Here is a 21933-nt window from a genome sequence, read left to right on the forward strand (position 1 = left end):
CTCACAAGGTGCAACTCCAATGGTAGACTGATAACTGTTGTTGTAGGAGAACTCTATCAAAGGCAGATACTTACTCCAAGATCAACCAAAGTCCAACACACATGCTCTCAGCATGTCTTCCAGAATCTGGATCGTCCTCTCAGATTGCCCATCTATCTAAGGATGATAAGCAGTACTGAACTTCAGCTGTGTCCCCATGGCCTTCTGCAAACTCCCCCAGAACTTGGAAGTAAAAGTAGGGTCCCGATCTGACACGATCGACCTAGGTGCTCCATGGAGACGCACGATCTCACTCACATAGAGATTTGCATACTGGTCAACTGTATAAGTAGTCCTCACTGGCAGAAAGTGAGCTGACTTGGTGTAGCGATCCACTATCACCCAAATAGAATCATGCTGACCAACAGTCCTGGGTAAGCCCACCACGAAACCCATCGTGATGTCTTCCCATTTACATTCTGGGATATCCAGAGGGTGCAATAACCCTGCTGGCCTATAATGCTCAGCCTTGACCTGTTGACATGTTAAGCACTTAGCCACATACTCCACTACATCTATCTTCATCCCTGGCCACCAATACAACGATCTCACATCCTGATACATCTTCATGGTGCCTGGATGCAAAGAGTAAGGTGTAGTATGAGATTCATCTAGAATCTCTCACCTTAAAGGAGTGTCCAGCGGAACACATATCCGCCCTTTGTATCTCAGCAAGCCTAACACAGACATTGTATAATCTCTGGATGCTCCAGCCAGAACATCCTCTCTGATCTTGATCAACTGTGGATCGCTCAACTAACCCTCCTTGATTCTCTCCAACAGCATAGACTGTAGCATAATGTTAGCCAACTGGCCCACCAGCAACTCTATACCAGCTCTGGTCATATCATCTGCTAACTCTCTGGCTATCAGCCTCATCCCATAAATCTGTCTCGGACCCATCTGGCTTAAAGCATCAGCTACCATGTTGGCTTTTACTGGATGATACAAAATCTCACAATCATAATATTTTACTAACTCCAGCCAACGCCTTTGTCTCATATTAAGATCTTTCTGGGTGAAGAAGTATTTCAGGCTCTTGTGGTCTGTATAGATCTCGCACTTTTCTCCATAAAGATAATGGCTCCATATCTTTAAAGCAAAAACCACAGCTGCCAACTCTAAATCATGAGTGGGATATCTCTTTTCGGACTCCTTCAAATGACAAGAAGCATAAGCAATTACCTTCTCTTGATCTGTCGGAAGACTCAGGATCAGAGCTGTAATCAACCTCTGTTTCAGTTCCTGGAAGTTGTTCTCACACTTATCTAACCACACAAACTTCTGGCTCTTGCGTGTCAGCTCAGTCAAAGCACTAGCTATCTTTGAGAACCCTTCCACGAAACGCCTATAATAACCTGCCAATTCAAGGAAACTTATAACCTCAGAAGCATTCTTTGGCCTTGGCCAATCTCTGACCGCTTCAATCTTTGCTGGATCTACCTTAATCCCCTCCTTACTGACAATATGCCCAAGAAAGGATACCTGAGACAACCAGAACTCACATTTCTTGAACTTTTCAAACAGTCTGTGTTCCCTCAGTCTCTGTAGAACCAACCTCAGATGCTGCTCATGCTCTGACTCAGTCTGAGAATATACCAGAATATCATCGATAAAGACGATCACAAACTGGTCTAAATAATCCTTGAACACCCTGTTCGTTAGATCCATAAAAGCAGCAGGGGCATTAGTCAATCCAAATGACATAACTAGGAACTCATAATGCCCATACCTAGTCAAAAAGCAGTCTTCGGTATGTCTCCCTCCTTGACCCTCAACTGATGATAACCAGAACGAAGGTCGATCTTAGAGAATACCTTCTTACCTTGCAATTGATCAAACAGATCATCTATCCTTGGTAAAGGATACTTGTTCTTAATGGTCAGCTTATTTAGTTCTCTGTAATGAATACACATTCTCAGAGAACCATCCTTCTTCTTCACAAACAGAACTGGCACACCCCAAGGTGAAAAACTAGGTCTGATAAAACCCAAATCTAACAGCTCTTGCAACTGTACTTTTAATTGTTTCAACTCAGATGGGGCCATTTTGTAAGGTGCTCTAGACACTGGCTCCGTCCCTGGTGCCAATTCTATCACGAACTCAATTTCTCTGTGTGGTGGCAACCCTGGCAAATCTTTTGGAAACACATCCAGAAATTCACAAACAAGTCTGGTCTCACTGGCATGACCTGAGTGGTATCAACCACACTGGCTAAGAACCCAATGCAACCTCCTTGCAATAAATCCCTAGCTCTCAACACAGAGATCATAGGAATACGAGGTTCATGCACAACACCAACAAACACAAAAGGATCCGCACCTTCAGGCTCAAAGGTGACCATCTTCCTTCTGCAATCAATGGTTGCCCCATACTTTGCCAACCAGTCCATACCCAGTATCATATCGAAGTCAGTCATAACCAACTCTATCAAATCCACTGACAACTCTCTGCCCTCCACTATCACTGGCAAAGATCTGACCCATCTCCTGAATACCACTAACTCTCCAGTGGGTAACAAAGTACCAAACCCCACAGCATAAAAATCACAGGGTCTACACAGTCTATCAATAATACTACTAGCAACAAAATAGTGTGTAGCACCAGATCAATTAAGACATTAGAAGGGGTTCCAGCACTAAGAAGCCGACCTGTAACAACTAAGGGAGAAGCCTCAGCTTCTGCTTGAGTCAATGCGAACACTCGAGTTGGGGTCGAGATGTCCGTCTTTCTGGGTTCTTCTTTCCTTGCCTTAGGGCAATCCTTTTTAAGATGACCCACTGCTCCACATGAGAAGTAGGCTCTTGCCCTACACTCTCCCAAGTGATGACTCTTGCATCTAGGGCACTCAGGATAAGACTTCCATGGTTCACTACCACCTGGACGACCCATAGAAATACCACGGGGCCACCTATCAGGACCTGGAATTGGGAAGGTGTCGGGAACCTTCCTCTTCTGATCACTGGGGCCAACACCCCTACCAGAACCCATAAATGGAGGACCTGACCTCCTGAATTCCTTTCTGGCTGCACTGTCTCACCAGATCTTGTTCTCTGCACTCTCTGCTGTGAGTGCCTTCTCAACCACCTTTGCATAGGTAGTAACCCCAGCCACAGTGGTGATACGTACATCACGGGCTAACCTAGGCTGTAACCCCTGAAGGAATCTCTCTCTCCTGGTCCCATTAGTGGGCACTAGCTCCATGGAAAACTTTGCCAAACGATCAAACTTTAAGGCATACTCAATGACTGATAAATTCCCCTGAAGTAGCCTAATGAACTCCTCGGCCTTCACCGCCCTGATTGCATCAATATAATATTTCTCATTAAACAGAGTTTGAAACTCCTCCCAACTCAGGGCATTAAAATTTCTAGTCTGGGTAATCACCTCAAACCAAATCCGGGCATCCTCCCGAAACATATAGGTGGCACATGAAGTCAAGGATAGTGGTAATCATAATCATCCACTGTTCTGCATTGGCAGGATCTACACTGCCCTCAAATATAGGAGGTTGCTGCTTCCTGAACCTTTCATAGAGAGGTTCCCATTTATTTCCAACCTGAGGCAGCCGCTCAGCTGCTGGCACCGACACAAGAGGTGCATCTGATACACTGACCACTGCAAGCACTTGCTGCTACATTAGGAGTCGAAGTTCTTCCCTCTGTGTTAATATTGTAGCCTGCAGATCACTCACTATTTGTTGCCAGTTTACAGGAGCTGGCTGTGGAATATGAGACTGGTCATTTTCCTGACCCTGACTGTTATTATTATTCTGGCCCTGATCACTCTGGCCAGCTGAAGTATCTGTCTGCCCTTGATTCATTCTTATCTGACACCTTGCAGAAAGAATGATCAATACGGCCAGTCAGGTAGTAATAACTAAACCTCTTGCCGCCTTACGGTCCAAGAACAAGCAGACAATTATCATATTCCACAGTCATTCAATTATACAGGCAGATACATGTTTATAGCATTTAGCACTTAGCAATTTGCATAATAATTCATAAACAATCACACTAATAAGTATGTTCTAGCAATCTCAGCACTAATTAGTACACATTTGCTGAGGATATAATATTTCAGGGCACAGGTTTAACATGGTGTCTCATGCATACAGGTAAAACATATATACTATATTTAAGCAGTTATACATATAACTACATAAATAGTTACCAAACCATGAGTCGAGCTTGACTTCAGTGATGTGTGTACATGCCCAGCCAGTCTACAGGAACCTTAACCTTGGCACGCTCTGATACCAAGTTGTAACGCCCTGGTTACCCCAGAACAGTTATGGTGAACCAGAATATTGACCCGCTACCCGAGTCCTTTGGTTAAAAACGTGTTCTAAGTGTTATTAACAGGCTAAGGTGGAAAATCAATAAAAAGGAAAGGATATAATTTATTAAGGGCATAAAGCTGTTCATGAGCCCACAAAAACATTTACAAGTTATTTATAACTCAAAATGGTCATTACTATTTCAAATTTACAAACCCCCGACCTAAGCGGCAAAAATAGGGTAAACCCCTAGTTCTTCTGAGAACTCCTTGGCCGTGGTGGTCAAGCGGCCGCAAATGTACACATCACCACCTAAGCTCTACACTCAAGGCTGGGTGAACTTTTCTTTCCCTTTACCTGCACAACATAGCACCCATGAGCCAAGGCCCAGCAAGAATACACAATAAAGCATGATATAATATCAAAAATGATCACAATAATCATTAAGGACTATCAGTCCAAACAGATAGGTGACAGTCGCAAAAGTCACTAAATTGGGTATAGCTCCCTTTAGCCTTGTGACGATAGGGTCATCGGGGCTTAACAGATAAATGAACCTTTCGTTAGCTTAAACAAGATAGGTGCATGGTGACTAGTCACCAACATAACCTTCCTCATGACCATAGAGTCATAACCCTGGAAAATCATACCCTAGCCATGTGACAAACGGTCACCTGGGCTTTAGGCCCTGGCTCTGAGTAACTAGTCTTAGACTAGCCAAGCGCTTATAAGTTTCATCGACCTTAGAGTCAGTCCAAGTCCAAAAACTCCATTAATAACTGGTTATTCATGCTCTAGTCAATGGGTAACATGGCTTCATGCCCATAGGCCAAGGAAAATGGTGTATGGCATGTTGTTGTTCAGTGAGATGTTCTATACGACCAGAGTACTTCTGGAAATTATTCTGGCCACGCTCCCTTTGCTTCTTCGAGCCTTTTCTTCAGTGTGTCCTTCAGAGTTTTGTTAACAGCTTCAACCTGTCCGTTGGCTTATGGATGAGAAACTGATAAAAAAATCTTCATGATACCATGTCGTTCGCAGAAATCGGTGAAAAGGTCACTATCAAATTGTGTGTGATTATCTGAGACAATTTATTTCGGCAACCCATATTGGCATACAATGTTTTTGACGATGAAATCCAATACTTTCTTGGTCGTGATTGTTGTGACTGGCTCAGCTTCGACCCACTTAGTAAAGTAGTCAACAACAACTACTACATACTTGACATTCCCTTTTCCTATAGCAAAGATCTGATTAGGTCAATTCCCCAAACCGCAAATGGCCATGGGCTTTGCATCTGTTTAAGCTCATTTGGGGCTGCTTGTGGTATCTTGGAAAATCGTTGGCACTTATCACACTTCTTAACGAATTCCATAGAGTCTTCAATCATGGTAGGCTAGAAATATCCTTGGTGAAGAATCTTCTTTGACAAACTTTGCCCCCCCCCCCCCCAGCGTGATCTCCACAGAAACCTTCATGTACTTCCTGCATCAATTCTTTAGCCTTTTCCTTAGAGACACGCCATAATAAAGGCATTGAGTATCCTCATCTATACAAGACTCCATCAATCAAAATAAACCGAGTCGATTGTCTTTGAAGCGTCCTTGCCTTATTCCTATATGTGGGTAATAATCCTTGTTCGAGATATTGTATGATGGGAGTCATCCATGTGCCGACACTTGTATAATTAGAGAGGATTCTTCCGCTAGAATGCTTGGTGCCAATAAATGTTTGACCGGTACTATGCTCAAAGCATCAGCATCTTTGGCACTTGAATTATGATCGCGAGGTACTTGCTGGAGAGTATACTTCTCAAATTGTGCTAATAAATCCGTCGCCTTGTCCAAATAAGCAACCATCTTGAAACCCCTAGCCTGATATTCTCCAATAATCTGATTAACTACTAGCTGGGAGTCACTATATATTTATAGTGACTTTATGTTCACATCCTTGGCTAGCCTTAATCCTGCGAGCAGAACCTCGTACTCAGCTTCATTGTTAGATGTCATAAAGTTGAACATGATCGCATAGTGAAACTGATGTCCCTCGAGTGTGATTAAGATCAGCCCTGTCCCTGCGTTATGCTCATTGGAGGATCCATCTACGAACAACTCCCAGGCAGGGTTTTGATTTTGAATATCAATCTCTATTACCAGTTTGTTGGCATGGAGTCCAGTAAAATCTACAACAAACTCTGCTAAGGCTTGTCCCTTAACAGCTGCTTGTGGTGCACAGGAAATTTCAAACTGCCCCAACTCAACTGCCCTGTAAGACTTGTCGTAGTGGCCGGTCAGTAAGCACCATTATGGGGTAAGCCTGAAAGTAGGGTCGCAATTTTCTAGATGCCAGTATTAAGCAATAAAATCAATTACTCTATGGGCGGATATCGTAGTTCTGCTCCCACTAGCCTTTTGCTTACGTAGTATACCATCAAGGATCATATACATATATAAATATTAAATCATACATAAATAGATCAGGGATTACCTCTTGTAGCCTATCAAGTGTCCTTGAGTCTTTTTGTATAAATCAACGATCTTCCTATCCATTGTTCTGAGATCTCACACCCTGATCTTCCAGACCAATCCTCAAACACACAAGGACGTGTGTGGGCATGTAGGATTCAAAAGATTGATTTATGGCACTCCTTAGATGTACTCAACACATGAGATCTAGAAAGTTTTGACAAAGAGAAGGTTTAGAATAGTTTTCAAGTTTAGAAAAAACTATCACTTTAGAGAGAGAGTCTGTATTTTTATTTGTCAAAGATAATAATAATCCTTATTCTGAAAGTCACGTATTGATCAGACTTATAAAGATATTTAATCTAATTAAATAGTATTTATTTAATTAAAATATAATTCAAATTAAAACTGATTAGATATTTTCATTTAATTATTTATTTAAATCATATTTAAAAAGAATAATTGAATAACTGATTAAACAAACTTATTTGAAATTCAAAATTCAAATCCTAGGGATAAAAATCCCTCAGTTAGGCGCCACACACTGTACTGTATAGTGTGTGTCGCCCAGCCCTATTAGGGTTTCCATAATTTTCTAATTTGTTTATTTAATCACTTTTTAAGACAATATATTTATCCCAACATAAATATCAGTTAATTCAAAATTAACTTTATATTAAAATATCAGTTTTAAATTAAATAATTAAATATCATATTATAAATAAGATATTTATTATTCTCTCTCTTTATCCAAACAAGATTAATATTAATTTTGACCTATAGTTTTTCAAAATAAAAACTATATAGTCAAATAATTAATTAATCCACAATTAATCAATTACCCATAATTATCATATAATTATTTCCTTGCCCTAAAAAATTAATTCTTTTGCAATTTAGTCATTTCTCTTTACAAATCTTTCTTTTGACATCCTTACCCTTGACAGTGTAGGACAGAGGTGACCTGGGGACCATAGACCTATAATACGAAGCTCCAATAAACCAATTATTAATCAAACTCTTTAATCTAATAATCTAATTTATTAATTTCATGATTACTCCACTATAAATATGGAATTGTACTCTAAGTATTTATAGAATTATATTTAAAGAGTTTTCTCTAGTAGTCCATTTATATAATAAATATATGTAGTTCTGACCTCCATTATTGGTTCGTTAATTAGAGCTAGTCAAAATTACTGTTTTACCCTTCTAACTGCATCTTGATCCTTAAGTGCTATTAATTCACTAGAGAATAATTAATCTATAATCTAATTATATATTTGAGCTCAATAACTATTCAGTTCCAGAATCAACCCTTAAGGGAACCAATATTCGATCTGTTAGGAAAGCATGAACCCATTATTGTAATTCATGTTCCCAACGATCCATGATATTGAATCTCTAAAACAAAAGTCATAGCCTCTTTATTCTAAGAGACCTTAACGAGAATCGAAAGATCCAATAAACATAAAGAGGAGATCATGAATACTCAGGATTTAGATTGATCTACAAATGATCATCTATTACGATAAGAATTAAATCTTAATGTCAAATAACAAGTTTATAAAGATAATTAATTCTCATCGCTCGTGTCATATATAATTTCTATTATATACAACACACACCTTTACTAAGATGTCTATCCACATCAGTAATCTGAATCTAGATTACTTCCATCTTGTATGCTTAGCAAACCGTACTAGAATCTATTCATTTAAGATTCCTTACTTTAATATGTTACTGACTATTTTATTCATTATATATGACCTTAATTCTCTCGTACTAATACAAGATCATATTCTCATGAACGAATATGTAATTTTCTTGATGTGAATATATAATTAATTCAAACAATAGTTATAACGTTCAAATATAATAAAATTGTACTTTTATTTAAAACAAATAAAATGTCTTTACATGCTTTTAGGGCATTAATCCTAACGCCAACTTGAGATATTGCTAATGTTCTGCTTCTGACTGAGAATATACCAGAATATCATCGATGAAGACGATCACGAACTGATCCAGGTAATCTTTGAACACTCTGGTCATCAGATCCATAAATGTTGGTGGGGCATTAGTTAACCCAAATTACATTACCAGAAACTCATAATACCCATTCATGTTATGAAAAGTTGTCTTCGATATCGTCCTCCCCGATCCTCAGGTAATGATAACCAGATCGAAGGTCTATCTTGGAGAATATCGTCCTACCTTGTAACTGATAAAATAGATCATCAATCATTGGTAGAGGATACATGTTCTTGATAGTTAACTTGTTAAGTTCTTTATAATCGATACACATCCTCAAAGAACCATCTTTCTTCTTCATGAAGAGAACTGGTGCGCTCCATGCCAAGAAACTAGGCCTAATAAAACCCAACTCTAGTAACTCATGTAATTGAACCTTTAGTTCCCTCACACTACTACAAAAAAGGCTTTTTAGGACTCGCGGGGTGCAAGTCCTCTATTTGAGAGCTATAAAAATTGAGGTTTTTTAGGACTCGCACCCGTTGAGTGCCTTTAAGTAAGTTTTTAGGACTCGCAGTGCGAGTCCTAAAAGAATGTGTGAGTCCTAAATGAATTTTTTTAGGACTCGCAATGTGAATCATAAAAAGTCTTATTTTTTAATTTTTTAAAAAAATTAATTGATAGCCAAAGCTCCCACCGGAGCTCCGATGTTAACGGCGGTGCCACCACCCCATGGTGGTGGTTCAGGAAAATGAGCAATCCTTTAGTGGGTTTTGATGCCCAAAGCACAAGGAATGCACTGGTCGTGTACGTTTGGGTCAGGGTGGCTCGAGGCGGTCGGAAAACACTCAAAAGAGTTTGGGAAAAATAGCACCACCGAGACGGCTGCGCGTGACGGGCTGGGCTCGCAGGGGTCGAAGGTCGCCGACCTTCTGCGTCCATTGTGCCAGTGTGTGTAGGAGGGGGGTGGCCAGAGCGCCGCCTTCCGTGGCTTGGTTGTGGAGTTTGTGAGAGAGAGAAATGGGGGAAGAGAGCAAGGAGATAGAGAGAGAGAGAACGGGTTGTTGTGTTATACTTTTCTTTGTGAATTAATAAATAATAAAATTTTAGTTAAAAAAAATAGGAAGGAATTTTAAATTTTTTAAAATTCAAACTTTTAGGACACACATAAGTTTTTAGGACTCTCATTGCATTCTTTTAGGACTCGCAATTTTAGTTAAAAAAATTGGAGGGAATTTGAAATTTTTTAAAATTCAAACTTTTTGGACACACATATGTTTTTTAGGATTCGCTCCAGGAGGTGTTTGTTTAAAAAAAAACTCAAACTTTTAGGATGCACATAGTTTTTAGGACTCGCTTTGCGAGCCCTAAAAGAAATTAAGAGAGCCCTAAAAGAAATTCTTTAAGGACTCGCAACGCGAGTCCTAAAAAGTCCAAGAGTTGTTTTTAGGACTCACATCTAGGTGAGTGCCCTAAAAAAGTGTCCTAAAATTGAGTTTTTGCAGTAGTGTCAGCTCTACCAAAGCCATCCTATAGGTTGCCCTAGACACTGGCTCTGTCCCCGACGCAAGTTCAATCACAAACTCTATCTCCCTGTGTGGAGTTAACCCTAGGAAATCCTATAGAAACACATCCAAAAACTCACAAAATAATGTAGTTTGTCTGTTGGGAAAACTTATACAATATCTTGTTTCTTTTCATGTAAATCTTATATTAAACAAATTAATATGAGACAACCTAGAACATGTTTCTAAAATTAAATTCATATAGAGATAATGATAAGAACACTTACATTATTGTGTAGCGGAATAATTGAGTCATTCCTTCAGTTTCTCTAACCCTTATATCCTTTCTACCGCATGGTATCACCAAGAAACTAAACTGTTCTTCAATTTTCATCACAACCTTTCAAAGTATCCTTAGAATCACCAAGACTAGAGTGGGCAATTCTCAACACATGAGATAGATACAAAGAGAAGAAGAATAGAAGAGAAAAATTGAGGCTTAGAAAAGGACTTATGATGTAGAGAGAATCTAAAACCCAGAGCATCAAGAATAGATCTTCTGATTTTCTATCAGATAGTTTTTCTGTAATCTATTTTTCAACTCTCACTTAGCATTCCTTTTTTAGGCTCAATTAGGTTACTTATTTAGTTAAAAAAATCAATAAAATAATAGCTAATTATCAGCCCTAGGTCGAAACTCCCATGGGCCATAGACCCGTGAAATTTCCCTTTTAATTAAAAGCCGGCTGGACTTAAAATCAAGACCCGTATTATTTTCTATTGATTAAATAATTATTTAAATCCTTTATCAAATTAATTATTTATAATTTGAACATTGATTTAAATTTATTTATTAATTCAGACACCGATTTATCTTAATTAATAAATCTGCTCTAATTTCTCTTTTCTTCGCCAAATTACATAACTTTGTGAAACTATCCAAAATTGACCTCGTCAACTTTGATAATTAAATCAATTAATTGAGACTATGTAGATGAAATTATCCAAGGTACAGTGCGGACCATGGGCCTATGAAATCAATCTTCAATAAGTTATCATAAATTTAACAAATAAATTTACTAACTTGTTAATTCCTCGTGACTCCACTAAAGACTCGGAATTGCACTCTTGAATTCATAGAACGCTCTATAAGAAATATAGGTACGTTATTAATTATCCATTGTTACAACCATAATTGTCACTCAATCCTCTATAGACGGTCTACAATGAGATGTGACTAAAATACCGTTTTACCCCTCATTGTATTTTATCCTTAAAACACTTAATTCCTTGTAAATGATATTTCAGTAAACTAATATTAATTACTGAAATGAGATCTCTATCATTTAGCACCCTTGAACCAAACTGAAAGGAAGCCATTGTTTCACTTCTTCATCAGAAGCTATAGATGTTCATATCCATGATTAACACTCTCACTCAATTATACTACCGAGTTCCCAAGATGTAAGTATGGGCTAGTTCGTAGGGTAAGCTGGTGACGAACAAGTCAAAGAACTCAAATAATACTATCAGATAGAATACTAACCACCTAGAGTTGAGATTGAATTGACTTATAGTCAAGTATATGATATGACTAGAATAGATAATAACTGTATGTTTACTTGTCCTATCTACTATCAATATCAGTTCAGTCCAATGTAACAAATACATCCGATCTTATATACTTTGCTAATGTCTGGAAAGAACATAACACTACAATATGCAAGTAGAACATATCGTAGATTGGCAAGTCAGTGTAAATCCTATGCACTGACTAATCTTAGGACTAACGTATTTTGAACATATAATCATATTTATATTCCACTATGATTACGTCACTATAGAAAGGATTAGCTATATGCTCGGGATTTAATAGAAGTTTATATTAAAAAGCTAATAAGTTGTTCAATAGCTTTCGCATACACCAGTCATGCTAATAAGCAAGTCAGTTTATATTCATGCTCAATCAGGGTGTTAATAAGCACATTCTTCTCAATATTCATAACGATAATAGTGCTAATAAGCACATCCCTTATCATGCACATAACAGTCAAGGGTCAGGCCCTATCGGTAAAACTCATGCTTCCTAATCAAGCAAGCAAATAAGACACTCATATGTCAATTAAGAAGGTAACCACGAATTAACATCAATAGTTACTGAACCCTGAGTCAAGCTTGTCTTCAGCGGTGAGTGTACATGCCCACCCAATCTTCAGGAATCATTAAATCTAAACCGCTCTCATACCAAGTTGTAACGTCCTCTTAATCAAGGACCGTTACCCTGTGTAATTTAAATAGTGCTTAACTCGCTAAACGAGTCATTTGAGCTTAAATCGTGTAATTAAAACTAGCCACAGGTTTAGGTACTAAAATTTTTGGTCTAAAGTCAACCATTTCATTAAAATAGTTTAACTTCAATACATGGGAGCCCAACATAGTTTAAAATAATTAAAAACCCAAAAATTCATATGAAAGCCGACCTTGGCCGCAAAATCAGGGTACAACCCTAGTTCCAATTGATACCCTCAGCAGTGTCGGACGAGCAAGCCGCATATATACACTCCACCCGTGAAGCTCTCCAACTCATGGATTGTCCAACTTTTCTTTTCCTTTACTTGCACCATTTAGCACCCGTGAGCCAAGGCTCTACAAGAAAACCTAGTCATGCTTATAAGGAGTACATTATTAGATCATAGATTCATAATTAGCATGCCCAGCAGTAATAACCCTACTCATACATGTTGTTAAACCAAATAATTGACTATAGAGTCACACTAGGGCCTAGTTCCCATCTTTCATATAACCAGCCTTAGAACTGGTCAAGTAGGTCTGATGCTTAACATTCTAGATGACCTTAAAGGCGTTCAAGCATATATCTCGCTTCTGGGTTGGCTTAACCCTATCAACTAGCATTCATCACGTTATTACTACCCTCGACTTCTAAGACGAGCCTTTAAACTCTCGACTGATAAGTCAAGTCACTTAAACTTCAACTAATAAGTCGACTCTTTCAACATTCGACTAATAAGTCGAGTACTTTAGAACCAGCTATACCCTTGACTATTACGAGAAGCCCTACATCAGATAACACGATGAATCTTCAGCTTATAAGCTGAGCTTCCCGATTAGATATACAGAACAATAGATATTACCTAACATATGTAAACACAACACATTTAATATGTTTAACAAAACATTCTCAACATAACATTAATCTTGTACTAAAATTGGGCCAAACCCTAACCGTAGACTGGGTGCAGTTTTTTTTCCTTAGGTCCAAGTGTAATGTATATTAAGAATGACCCTCAAGCATGATCCTAGTTCCGAGCTCCTAGCGATAACCTACTCACAACCATGATATAAAAGCCCATCACTAATAGGCGAATAATGGCTTCCAGACTGAGTCCTAGCCTCCAGGACGTCTAATTCTACTAAACTGGGTAGTTGAATCAATCTCAAGCCCTTAGGTTTGAGTTCCCGCACTCAAAACCTTCTCGGGGCTCAAAAGCCCTTCAAGCGTCATGCCTCAAAACAAAAGAATCGCGGGCTACCTCAAGTCAGAGAGCCCTAGAGCTCTCCTCTGGACCACACATGCGCCCCAACTAGTGTCGCGACTCAAATGGAGGTTCGGAATCTCCTTCTCCCTGCATTCATGAGAGCCGCGGCGCCCCAATAACAGTGTTGCGGCTCAACATGAAAACCCATAATTTTCCTCGTTTTCTTCAAGTCAAATCTCACCAAAAACCTACCGAAACATAGCTAAATCCCAAAAGTAAGGTTCCCAATCAACTCAACATCTCAATATACACAAAACCCAAGCTTAAACTTTGCCAAAACCTCATCATTTTTCTAAACTCAGAATGAGTTTCTAAAACTCTAAAACTCTGCTAAAACCAGGGAAATCATAGAGATTTAGGGCTAGAAATTGTTACCTCTGTTGCCCCAATCGATGCTAAGTTTTTACCCAAGCAATCCCAAGCCTATACTTGCTTTGATTCCCCTTAGATTGCGATAAATTCCCTAGGAATTAAGAGAGAGTGTATGAGCGAGAGAGTGTTAAGAGAGTTATTGAGCGTTCCAAGTGTTTCTATGTTTGTGAGGTTACTTACAGTTCAAGTAACTCTAAGTAAATCCCAAGGCTCGGGGTACCAAAAACGTCCCCGAGGGCAAAATTGTCAAAATTTCCTCCTAATCTCGCTAACTCCAAATATATCCTGGTAATGTACTAAATACCCAAAATACTCCTTGACTCACCCCGAGTCAGGCATTGGTCCCGTTGTGACTTTCACGCTAACTTGCTCCCTAAGATCGCCTCGTGTCGAGTAACCCAAATATATCCACATAATAATGTGGTCTCACACATACATCACATATATGCACATATTCAAAATATACCCGTAGCGGGCCAAATTACGAAAGTTGCCCTTATGATAAGAAGCAGGCCCACATGCATATGTAATACACGTAAATATGCAAATCTAGTCATATTATAATATAACTCATTTAATCATATAATGATATACATAGATATCACATAAACACATATTTCATAATTTGCCATCCTGGCCCCCTAATCAAGCCCCTAAGCCTTAGTAGGAAATTTGGGACATTACACTACTTCACTATGGATGAATATTTAAGATATTCAAACTCCTCTAAGAATTGTATATAGTTTTGTTTATAATTTTTTTTTTAAGATTAAGAGAACATATCTCTTGCAATTAACTACCAATGCTCCAATTAAGATATTCAATCAAGTATTGATCATCCAAAGCCCCATGATATACACAACCTAAAAATTAAGTAAATATTAAAAATTAAAAAAAATTGAAAAAACTCACAAATTATTTCAAATACACAATAAATTTCATTAACATAAAAGATGAATTCTTCAAGCATACCTACAACTAAGAAAAGAAAAAGACAAAGAATTCATATACAAATGAACCTTTCTATTCTAAAAATGTCTGCAAAACCTTCTATTATATATATGCCAACAACTTAGAAACGTAATATAAACTTAAAAAACTCAAAACAATATAATCATTTGGTACCCTGTGTTTCATCTAAATACAGACTTGGTACCATATAATTTTAATAATGCTCATCCGATATCCTGTGATTTGAAATTTTACATATTTGGTAGTCTCGACTTAAATTTGAACAATAAAATTTTAATAATATGACCAACCTACCTTATATGTAATTAAATAATTAAATTTTAATTTTAAACCTATATAATTAAGAGCAGTTTGGTGCTATTGATCAAATTTAAGTTCAGGGTACCAAATATGTACGATTTCAAACTACAGAGTACTAGTTAAGCATTATTCAAAACATAGGGTACCAAGTATGTATTCAAATAAAATATAGGGTACCAAATGAGTATTTACCCAAAGCAAAAATAAAAGTAATACAAATTAAGAGAACATACCTCTTGCAATTAACTAGCAATACTTCAATTAAGATATTCAAAGCGTTGATCCTCTAATACTCCAAGATACTTAGACACTTTCATTCTCTAATGAACCTTTCTATTCTAAAAATGTCTACAAAACCTTCTATTTTATATATACCAACAACTTAGAAACTTAATGTAAACAATTAAACTTAAACAACTCAAAACAATGACAACCCAAAAAACAAAAAAGTAATATAAACCTAAAATGTAATTGAAGCCTTATAAATCTTATTAAGGAAACAACTTCAAAGTCAAACAAACTTTTAAAAGAGCCACATTCCTATAGTTTATATCACACTAAAATAATAAAAATTTAACCAAGCTAAATTTTTGTCTCAACTAAAACAAATAATACATTATAGCTTAGCTCAATAATATTCAATCCATCACTATGCCCAAAACAACCTAATGCACATATCATTTATATATAAAAAAATATAATATCGATATATATATATACAAAATGTAAAAAAAATTACATTTTAAATTCACCTCTAGCAATACCACCACCACAACCACCTTATCTCCACCACCATTATTGTTGCAGCAACAAGGACCGCCGGAGAACCCCCCGTCAAAGACCAAATACACCTACCGAATTAGACCTTAAACCAATGAGGAAAATAAAGACCAAAAATAGCTACAAATCAAAGAAAATAATCAATATCAACCATAAAAATGAAGATATAAATCAATTTTAATCAAAAAACCTCATTAAAACTAACATGGTTTCGTTCTCCTCTGCTGTGAAACAGAGAAAAATAGGAAATGTTGTGAATGGGGGATTGATTTTGCACTAGGACGAAGATGGGTATATATACCCATGGTAGCGAGGAAAAAATCCTCGCTAATATCATTTCTCATCTCTAATGCCAAAACGCACAGTTTCATTTTTGGTCAAAATTTTGATGAAAAATTCAAGACCCCACCAGCATTTCGCGCCTCCATTTTAGCAAGGATTTTTAAAAAATCCTTGCTAATAATCACAATAGTAGTGAAGGATTTAGGTCTCCTCATTAACGGTATCCTCGGTAATAACATGCTTTGTTGTAGTGTGAGGAAACTTTCTATTAAACTATTTTTTACACAGTTTTTATCCATTTATAATTAATATGTCAATATTATTTAATTTTTTATAATTTAATATTATTTTAAATTATTAGTGGAATACATATGTTATTTATTGATTGAAGAGAACACAAAAGAAAGTGTAATATATAGTGTATTTAGTATTGCTATAATAAAATATATATAGCAGTCGACTACGGTGGAACTACTTTTTTGGCTACACTGGTGCAGTCACTTTTTGTTTTTAGGTTATTTCTACAGCTCGATAATTTTTTGTAATTTTTTTTTATATGACAGTGTACATTGTAGTCATTTAAGATATTCTGCAAATTTTTCAAGAAATTCTGTATAATTTACAATGCTGAAAACAGGGTTCAAAAAGCTTGTTGCATGCTTGCTTTTTTATTTATTTGTATATGCATGTAAAATTCAATTATTTGAACCTTGTTTTCAGTACTATAAATTATTCATAATTTCTTGAAAATTTGCAGGATGTCTTACATGACTGCAATATACACATTCATATACAAAAACTGGAAAAAAATTATCGAGGTGTAGAAAATAAAAAATGTCTACACCGAAATCTTACCATATATATCTCTTCTATATAATAAGTGTGTAGATAATGGAAATTCTTGGTTTTAACGGTTTTTTATTTTTTTAATGTTAACATTAACGGAATATTCTTATATTTAACCGGTAATTTGTAAACACTTAAACTTAAATAAAATAATTAAAAACTTAAAATAGGATATTTTTTAGATATTTTACAATGATAATTATTTAAAATTTAAATAATTAAAAAAATTAAAATATGATATTTTTATGATATTTTACTGTTGACGTCGTTTTTCGTCAACAGATAAAAGAAGAGCACAAAAACAATGGATGACGATGGCCAAACGGAACAAACAAATCAAACACACGATTTTTTACGTGGTTCAGCAGTTAAATCTGCCTAGTCCACGAGTCTCTGTTATTAATCTTAAGATTATCTCTGAAAAATTCTTTAGCATGAATTCTCCAGAGTTTTCTCTCAAAGATCATAATTTCGGTCCATTACAATGGTGCATGGCTTCTCTATTTATAGAGAAGGATGCAGAATACTATCCCACATATTTTGGGTAGTTACTCTTTTGTGAATAAAAATAAATGGCTTTAAATGCATTTAATCAGATAAACAAGGAAACGTCCCTGAAGACCAGGGAATGCATAACTGACTAAATAATATCCCACGATTCTTGGGGATTTACATCAATAAATGAGGATTACATCTCATGTTTACAATACTTGTAGATATTCAAGGTGGTTATAGCGTATCTCCAAGGCTTCAGCATCTCAGGTTTCATGTCATTGTGCGAGCCACTGACATCTCCCGAGCTAACATTGCTTTCGAGATAGTACATCGAGCTCAAGACCCATGCTCCGAAGTCCCTGAAGATGAAGGTGTTCTCGGAGCTACCTTTCGAGATCGAGATCATTTCGAGGTCACCGCATTCGAGATCATATATCATACTTTGCATGCTCGATTTACAATCCTAGATCATACTCTAATCCTCACGAGACCATTTATTGCGAACTCAGCTTTCGAGGTCATATTTACCATGGCTCGAAATCTGGGTATAACATCTTGCCCCCTCAAAAGTATTTGTTCGAATCCTAAGAGAAGGAAACTTTTGAACTACTTTCTCTGGGAACCGTACCGTTATACGCTCTTGAAAACAGACACGTGCCAGATGGATATTGCTCACTTTAGGTACTTGAGTACCTTGGGAACACGCCCACGATCGTCCGTCTGACAACTTTTCGGCGCCATCTTGTCATTGATCCCCATCCGTTCGATCTAGTGAGAATTCCATTCGACGCTCCTGATCAATTCCATTTTCCCACATATATATATAAGACCCCCTCTTCGTCTTCTTCTTCACATTTGTTCATCGTAAACCAGAAAGGAAAAAAAACAAGAAAACCAGAGACTTTCTTAAGAAGCTTCCGTCCCGTGCATGTTTTCTCGACCCAAGAAACAAAGAAATCCTAGTCTGTTCGAGTCCGTGAGTTCTTTCTTGCAGCCTCTCCTCCAATCGACGATTTTGCTGCAATCACCATCACTGTGTAAGTATGCCATTTTTGTTTTCAGCTTTTTACCCATACTGTTCTTGTTGTGTATGCTAGTTTACGTTCTTAGAATGATACGATAGGAAGTTTTGAACCAATGGGCTTTTATGCCTTCTAGATTTTCATTCTGGATGTTCGCCTCTGGTTTGTACCCAGTTTTGTTGTTTGAACGAAGTTTCAACTTTCTGGGTTTTGAAAATTTTAGGCCATGTTTCTTGTACACTAAGTTTTCGGGTAAAAAACCCTTGTTCTTGACAATTGCACGAAACCCAAAAATGCCCTTTCCTGGCTAACCGCCACCTTTCTTTCCCTTGAATTTTGGGATTTTCAAAAAATCATCCACGCTCCTTTTCTTTCCTGTGGAACACACGCTCTGACTCTTTAGTAAGGGTCTTAATACTTAGTTTCTTGTCCTTAAATCTCCGAGATCATCCCATCGAGCTCGTGATTGTTGCATGCATGGCCCTCACCATTTTTTTTTTCTCGTTAGATGTCACAGAATCCGGAAAGACGGTGGGGGTCATTACGAGCAATCCCTTACGAGCCCAAATCTCCGAGCCCGGAATCGGTCTTTGCCCGGAACCAACGTCGGATTACAGAATACGAGATCGCACGCGAGCAAGAAGACATTCGAGCCCACTATAGTCGCCAGATAGACGAGGTTATTGAAAAGAAGAGAAGAGTTCTTCGGGAAGCCATCTATCCGGAGCCCAACCCAGGACCTAGGCTAGTTCCCCTCGACCCTGCGTTAAAAGTCACGATTGTATACCACCCAGGGGAACTCCAGTTTTCCTTAATGGCGGAGCCTTCGTCTTCGCAGCCTAGGAGGGAGATGTTTGAAGCCGAATTCTACCAGAGCTCGGTTACCACCACCGACCAAATAACTGATATCTTGGCCCTCCATGGCCTTAGCTCGTTGGACACACTGAAGTGTCGAGCTCCGACTAGGCATGAACGGAGCTGTTTCGCCCCTGGGGGTCGCGATTCCAGTGTAAAATACGCGGCCTGAAGCCAGGAACATATAAGGGCAGGAGCTTTACTGCCCCTGAAGTCCTTTTTCAGAGACTTCATTGATTTCGTTGGGTTGGCTCCATTCCAACTCAACACCAATTCATACAGGGTGTTGTCTGCCCTGAGGTCCTTGTTCCACGAGCTGGAGTGGACAGGGCCTTCACCCCAAGAGAATTTATATCTCTTTTGTTTGAAGAGTAATTCCTCCCGAGCTCGCGGAGGAGATGGTTTTTACTATCTTTCGAGCTACCCCAAAGAGACGAAGATCTTTGAAGATCTTCTGAACCACCCTTCTGACTTCAAGAAGGCTTTTTTCTGGACAGACGGTCTGTCCCCGTCTCGACATCGTTCGTTTAGGCGGATTCGTAAGTATTCTCGTTACTTTCTATTTTTGAGCTCGGAATTTTATCCCTTAAATCCATATTTAGTTGAAGTGTATCTCGCCTTTCAGCTAACTTTCAGCGTCCCACCCCTGACGAGACAATGAAGGGACACGGAGAGACCTTGCTCCGACTCCCTTACGGCAGGAGATCTCTCTCATTTCTATTACATGAGGACAAGCTACGAGCTTGTAGGTTGTTGGGACAGGGCCAGTCAACCTCTGACTGGTCCAGTAAAAAATATGAACGCTGGGAGGAAGTGCCACTGCCCACAGGCATCCTTCCTCCGAGGAGAGAAAGGAGGGCATCTCTCCCAATTCGCTCGAGAAGTCCGCGGTCGGGGAATGAGGCCAATGACGAAGCCTCGAGTTCGGACTCCGATGGAGGTAAAACCCTTCCTACCTCGCGAATGTGGTCCCCCACTTTATTAAAACACAGGCCCAATAGACTAGTCTCATGCCCACAGGATAGATACCACTTCTACATATGGAGTTGGGTAGATGACTGTGTCCATAGGTTTGATAGTGGGCTCGGGAAATACGACACTATGTACACCACAGACGAGGTGTGGAATGGGATAGCTGTGCAGTATGGGACCAATGATTATAGGGACCTCTCGAGGTTATCACCAACTTATAGGGAAGGCACTCCCCCCACCTCTTCTGAAGACGGGGGAATTTCATGGTCCCCAAGCTCGAGCTCGAGGGAGAGTCTCAGTTAGGTTTTTTCTTCAACTGGTTTCCATCTTTTTTCAAAGTTATTATTATTGTTTAACCCACTGTCATTGTGCAGGTGCCATGAATCCCGACCTCGACGCGGTGCTTTTTAGCGATGGTGGAGCTGGCGCCCAAAAGAGTAAACGCCCGAGGATACCAAAGAGATCCGACCGACCGTCCAAGGTACCTAAACATCGCGAGACGACTCCCACGGCCCAGACCACTGCGAACACCTCCAAGGAACCGACTGCCCAGATTGATGGGTCAGGCCCGCCTGCATCCATCTCGCTGCTTCCCACCGAAACCCAGTTAACAGTTGTTCGGCCCCCGAAGAAACCTTCTACCTCGATGGTTCAGCTGCCAACGGCTCGAACCCACACTGAGGAGTATGTACTTGATGGTGCCGCTGGGACAGAAGGGGCTTTACTCAGCTCGGACGTCCTTTCTCGGGTAGGTCAGTGCTTTTCTGGCTTCGGCGCCGACCACTGGGATCTCGTGCGCAAGGCCTCGGACTGCAACACTCTTTATGAGAAGAGTATCGAACTCACCGCCGCGGTAGCCTTCTCAACTCCATTTTAAGTATTTATGCCTCAATCCGCAATTCTAATTCGTTTGTGTTTCAGGCCCTTGTTGTTTCAGCACAGCTCAACTATAAACTGACCAACGAGGTGCAAACGAGCTTGTCTCTGGCTCAGAATTCGAAGGATCTCGAGCTTAAGATGGTTGACGAGCTCAAAGACTCGAAGTCTGAACTTGAAAAACTGAAGACCCGTCTCGAGGAGCTGGAAAAGTCAAACGCTGAGCTCGAGAAGGCCAATGCCAAGCTCGAAGAGGAGAAATCTGCTACCCTCGACCTCATGGAGAGCGAGAAGGTCCACCTCCTGAACGAGTCTAAGGAGCAGAAGGAGAAAGCGGTCGAC

Source organism: Humulus lupulus, chromosome 2, assembly GCF_963169125.1.
Source record: "Humulus lupulus chromosome 2, drHumLupu1.1, whole genome shotgun sequence".
In the NCBI taxonomy this organism is placed as follows: Eukaryota; Viridiplantae; Streptophyta; class Magnoliopsida; order Rosales; family Cannabaceae; genus Humulus; species Humulus lupulus.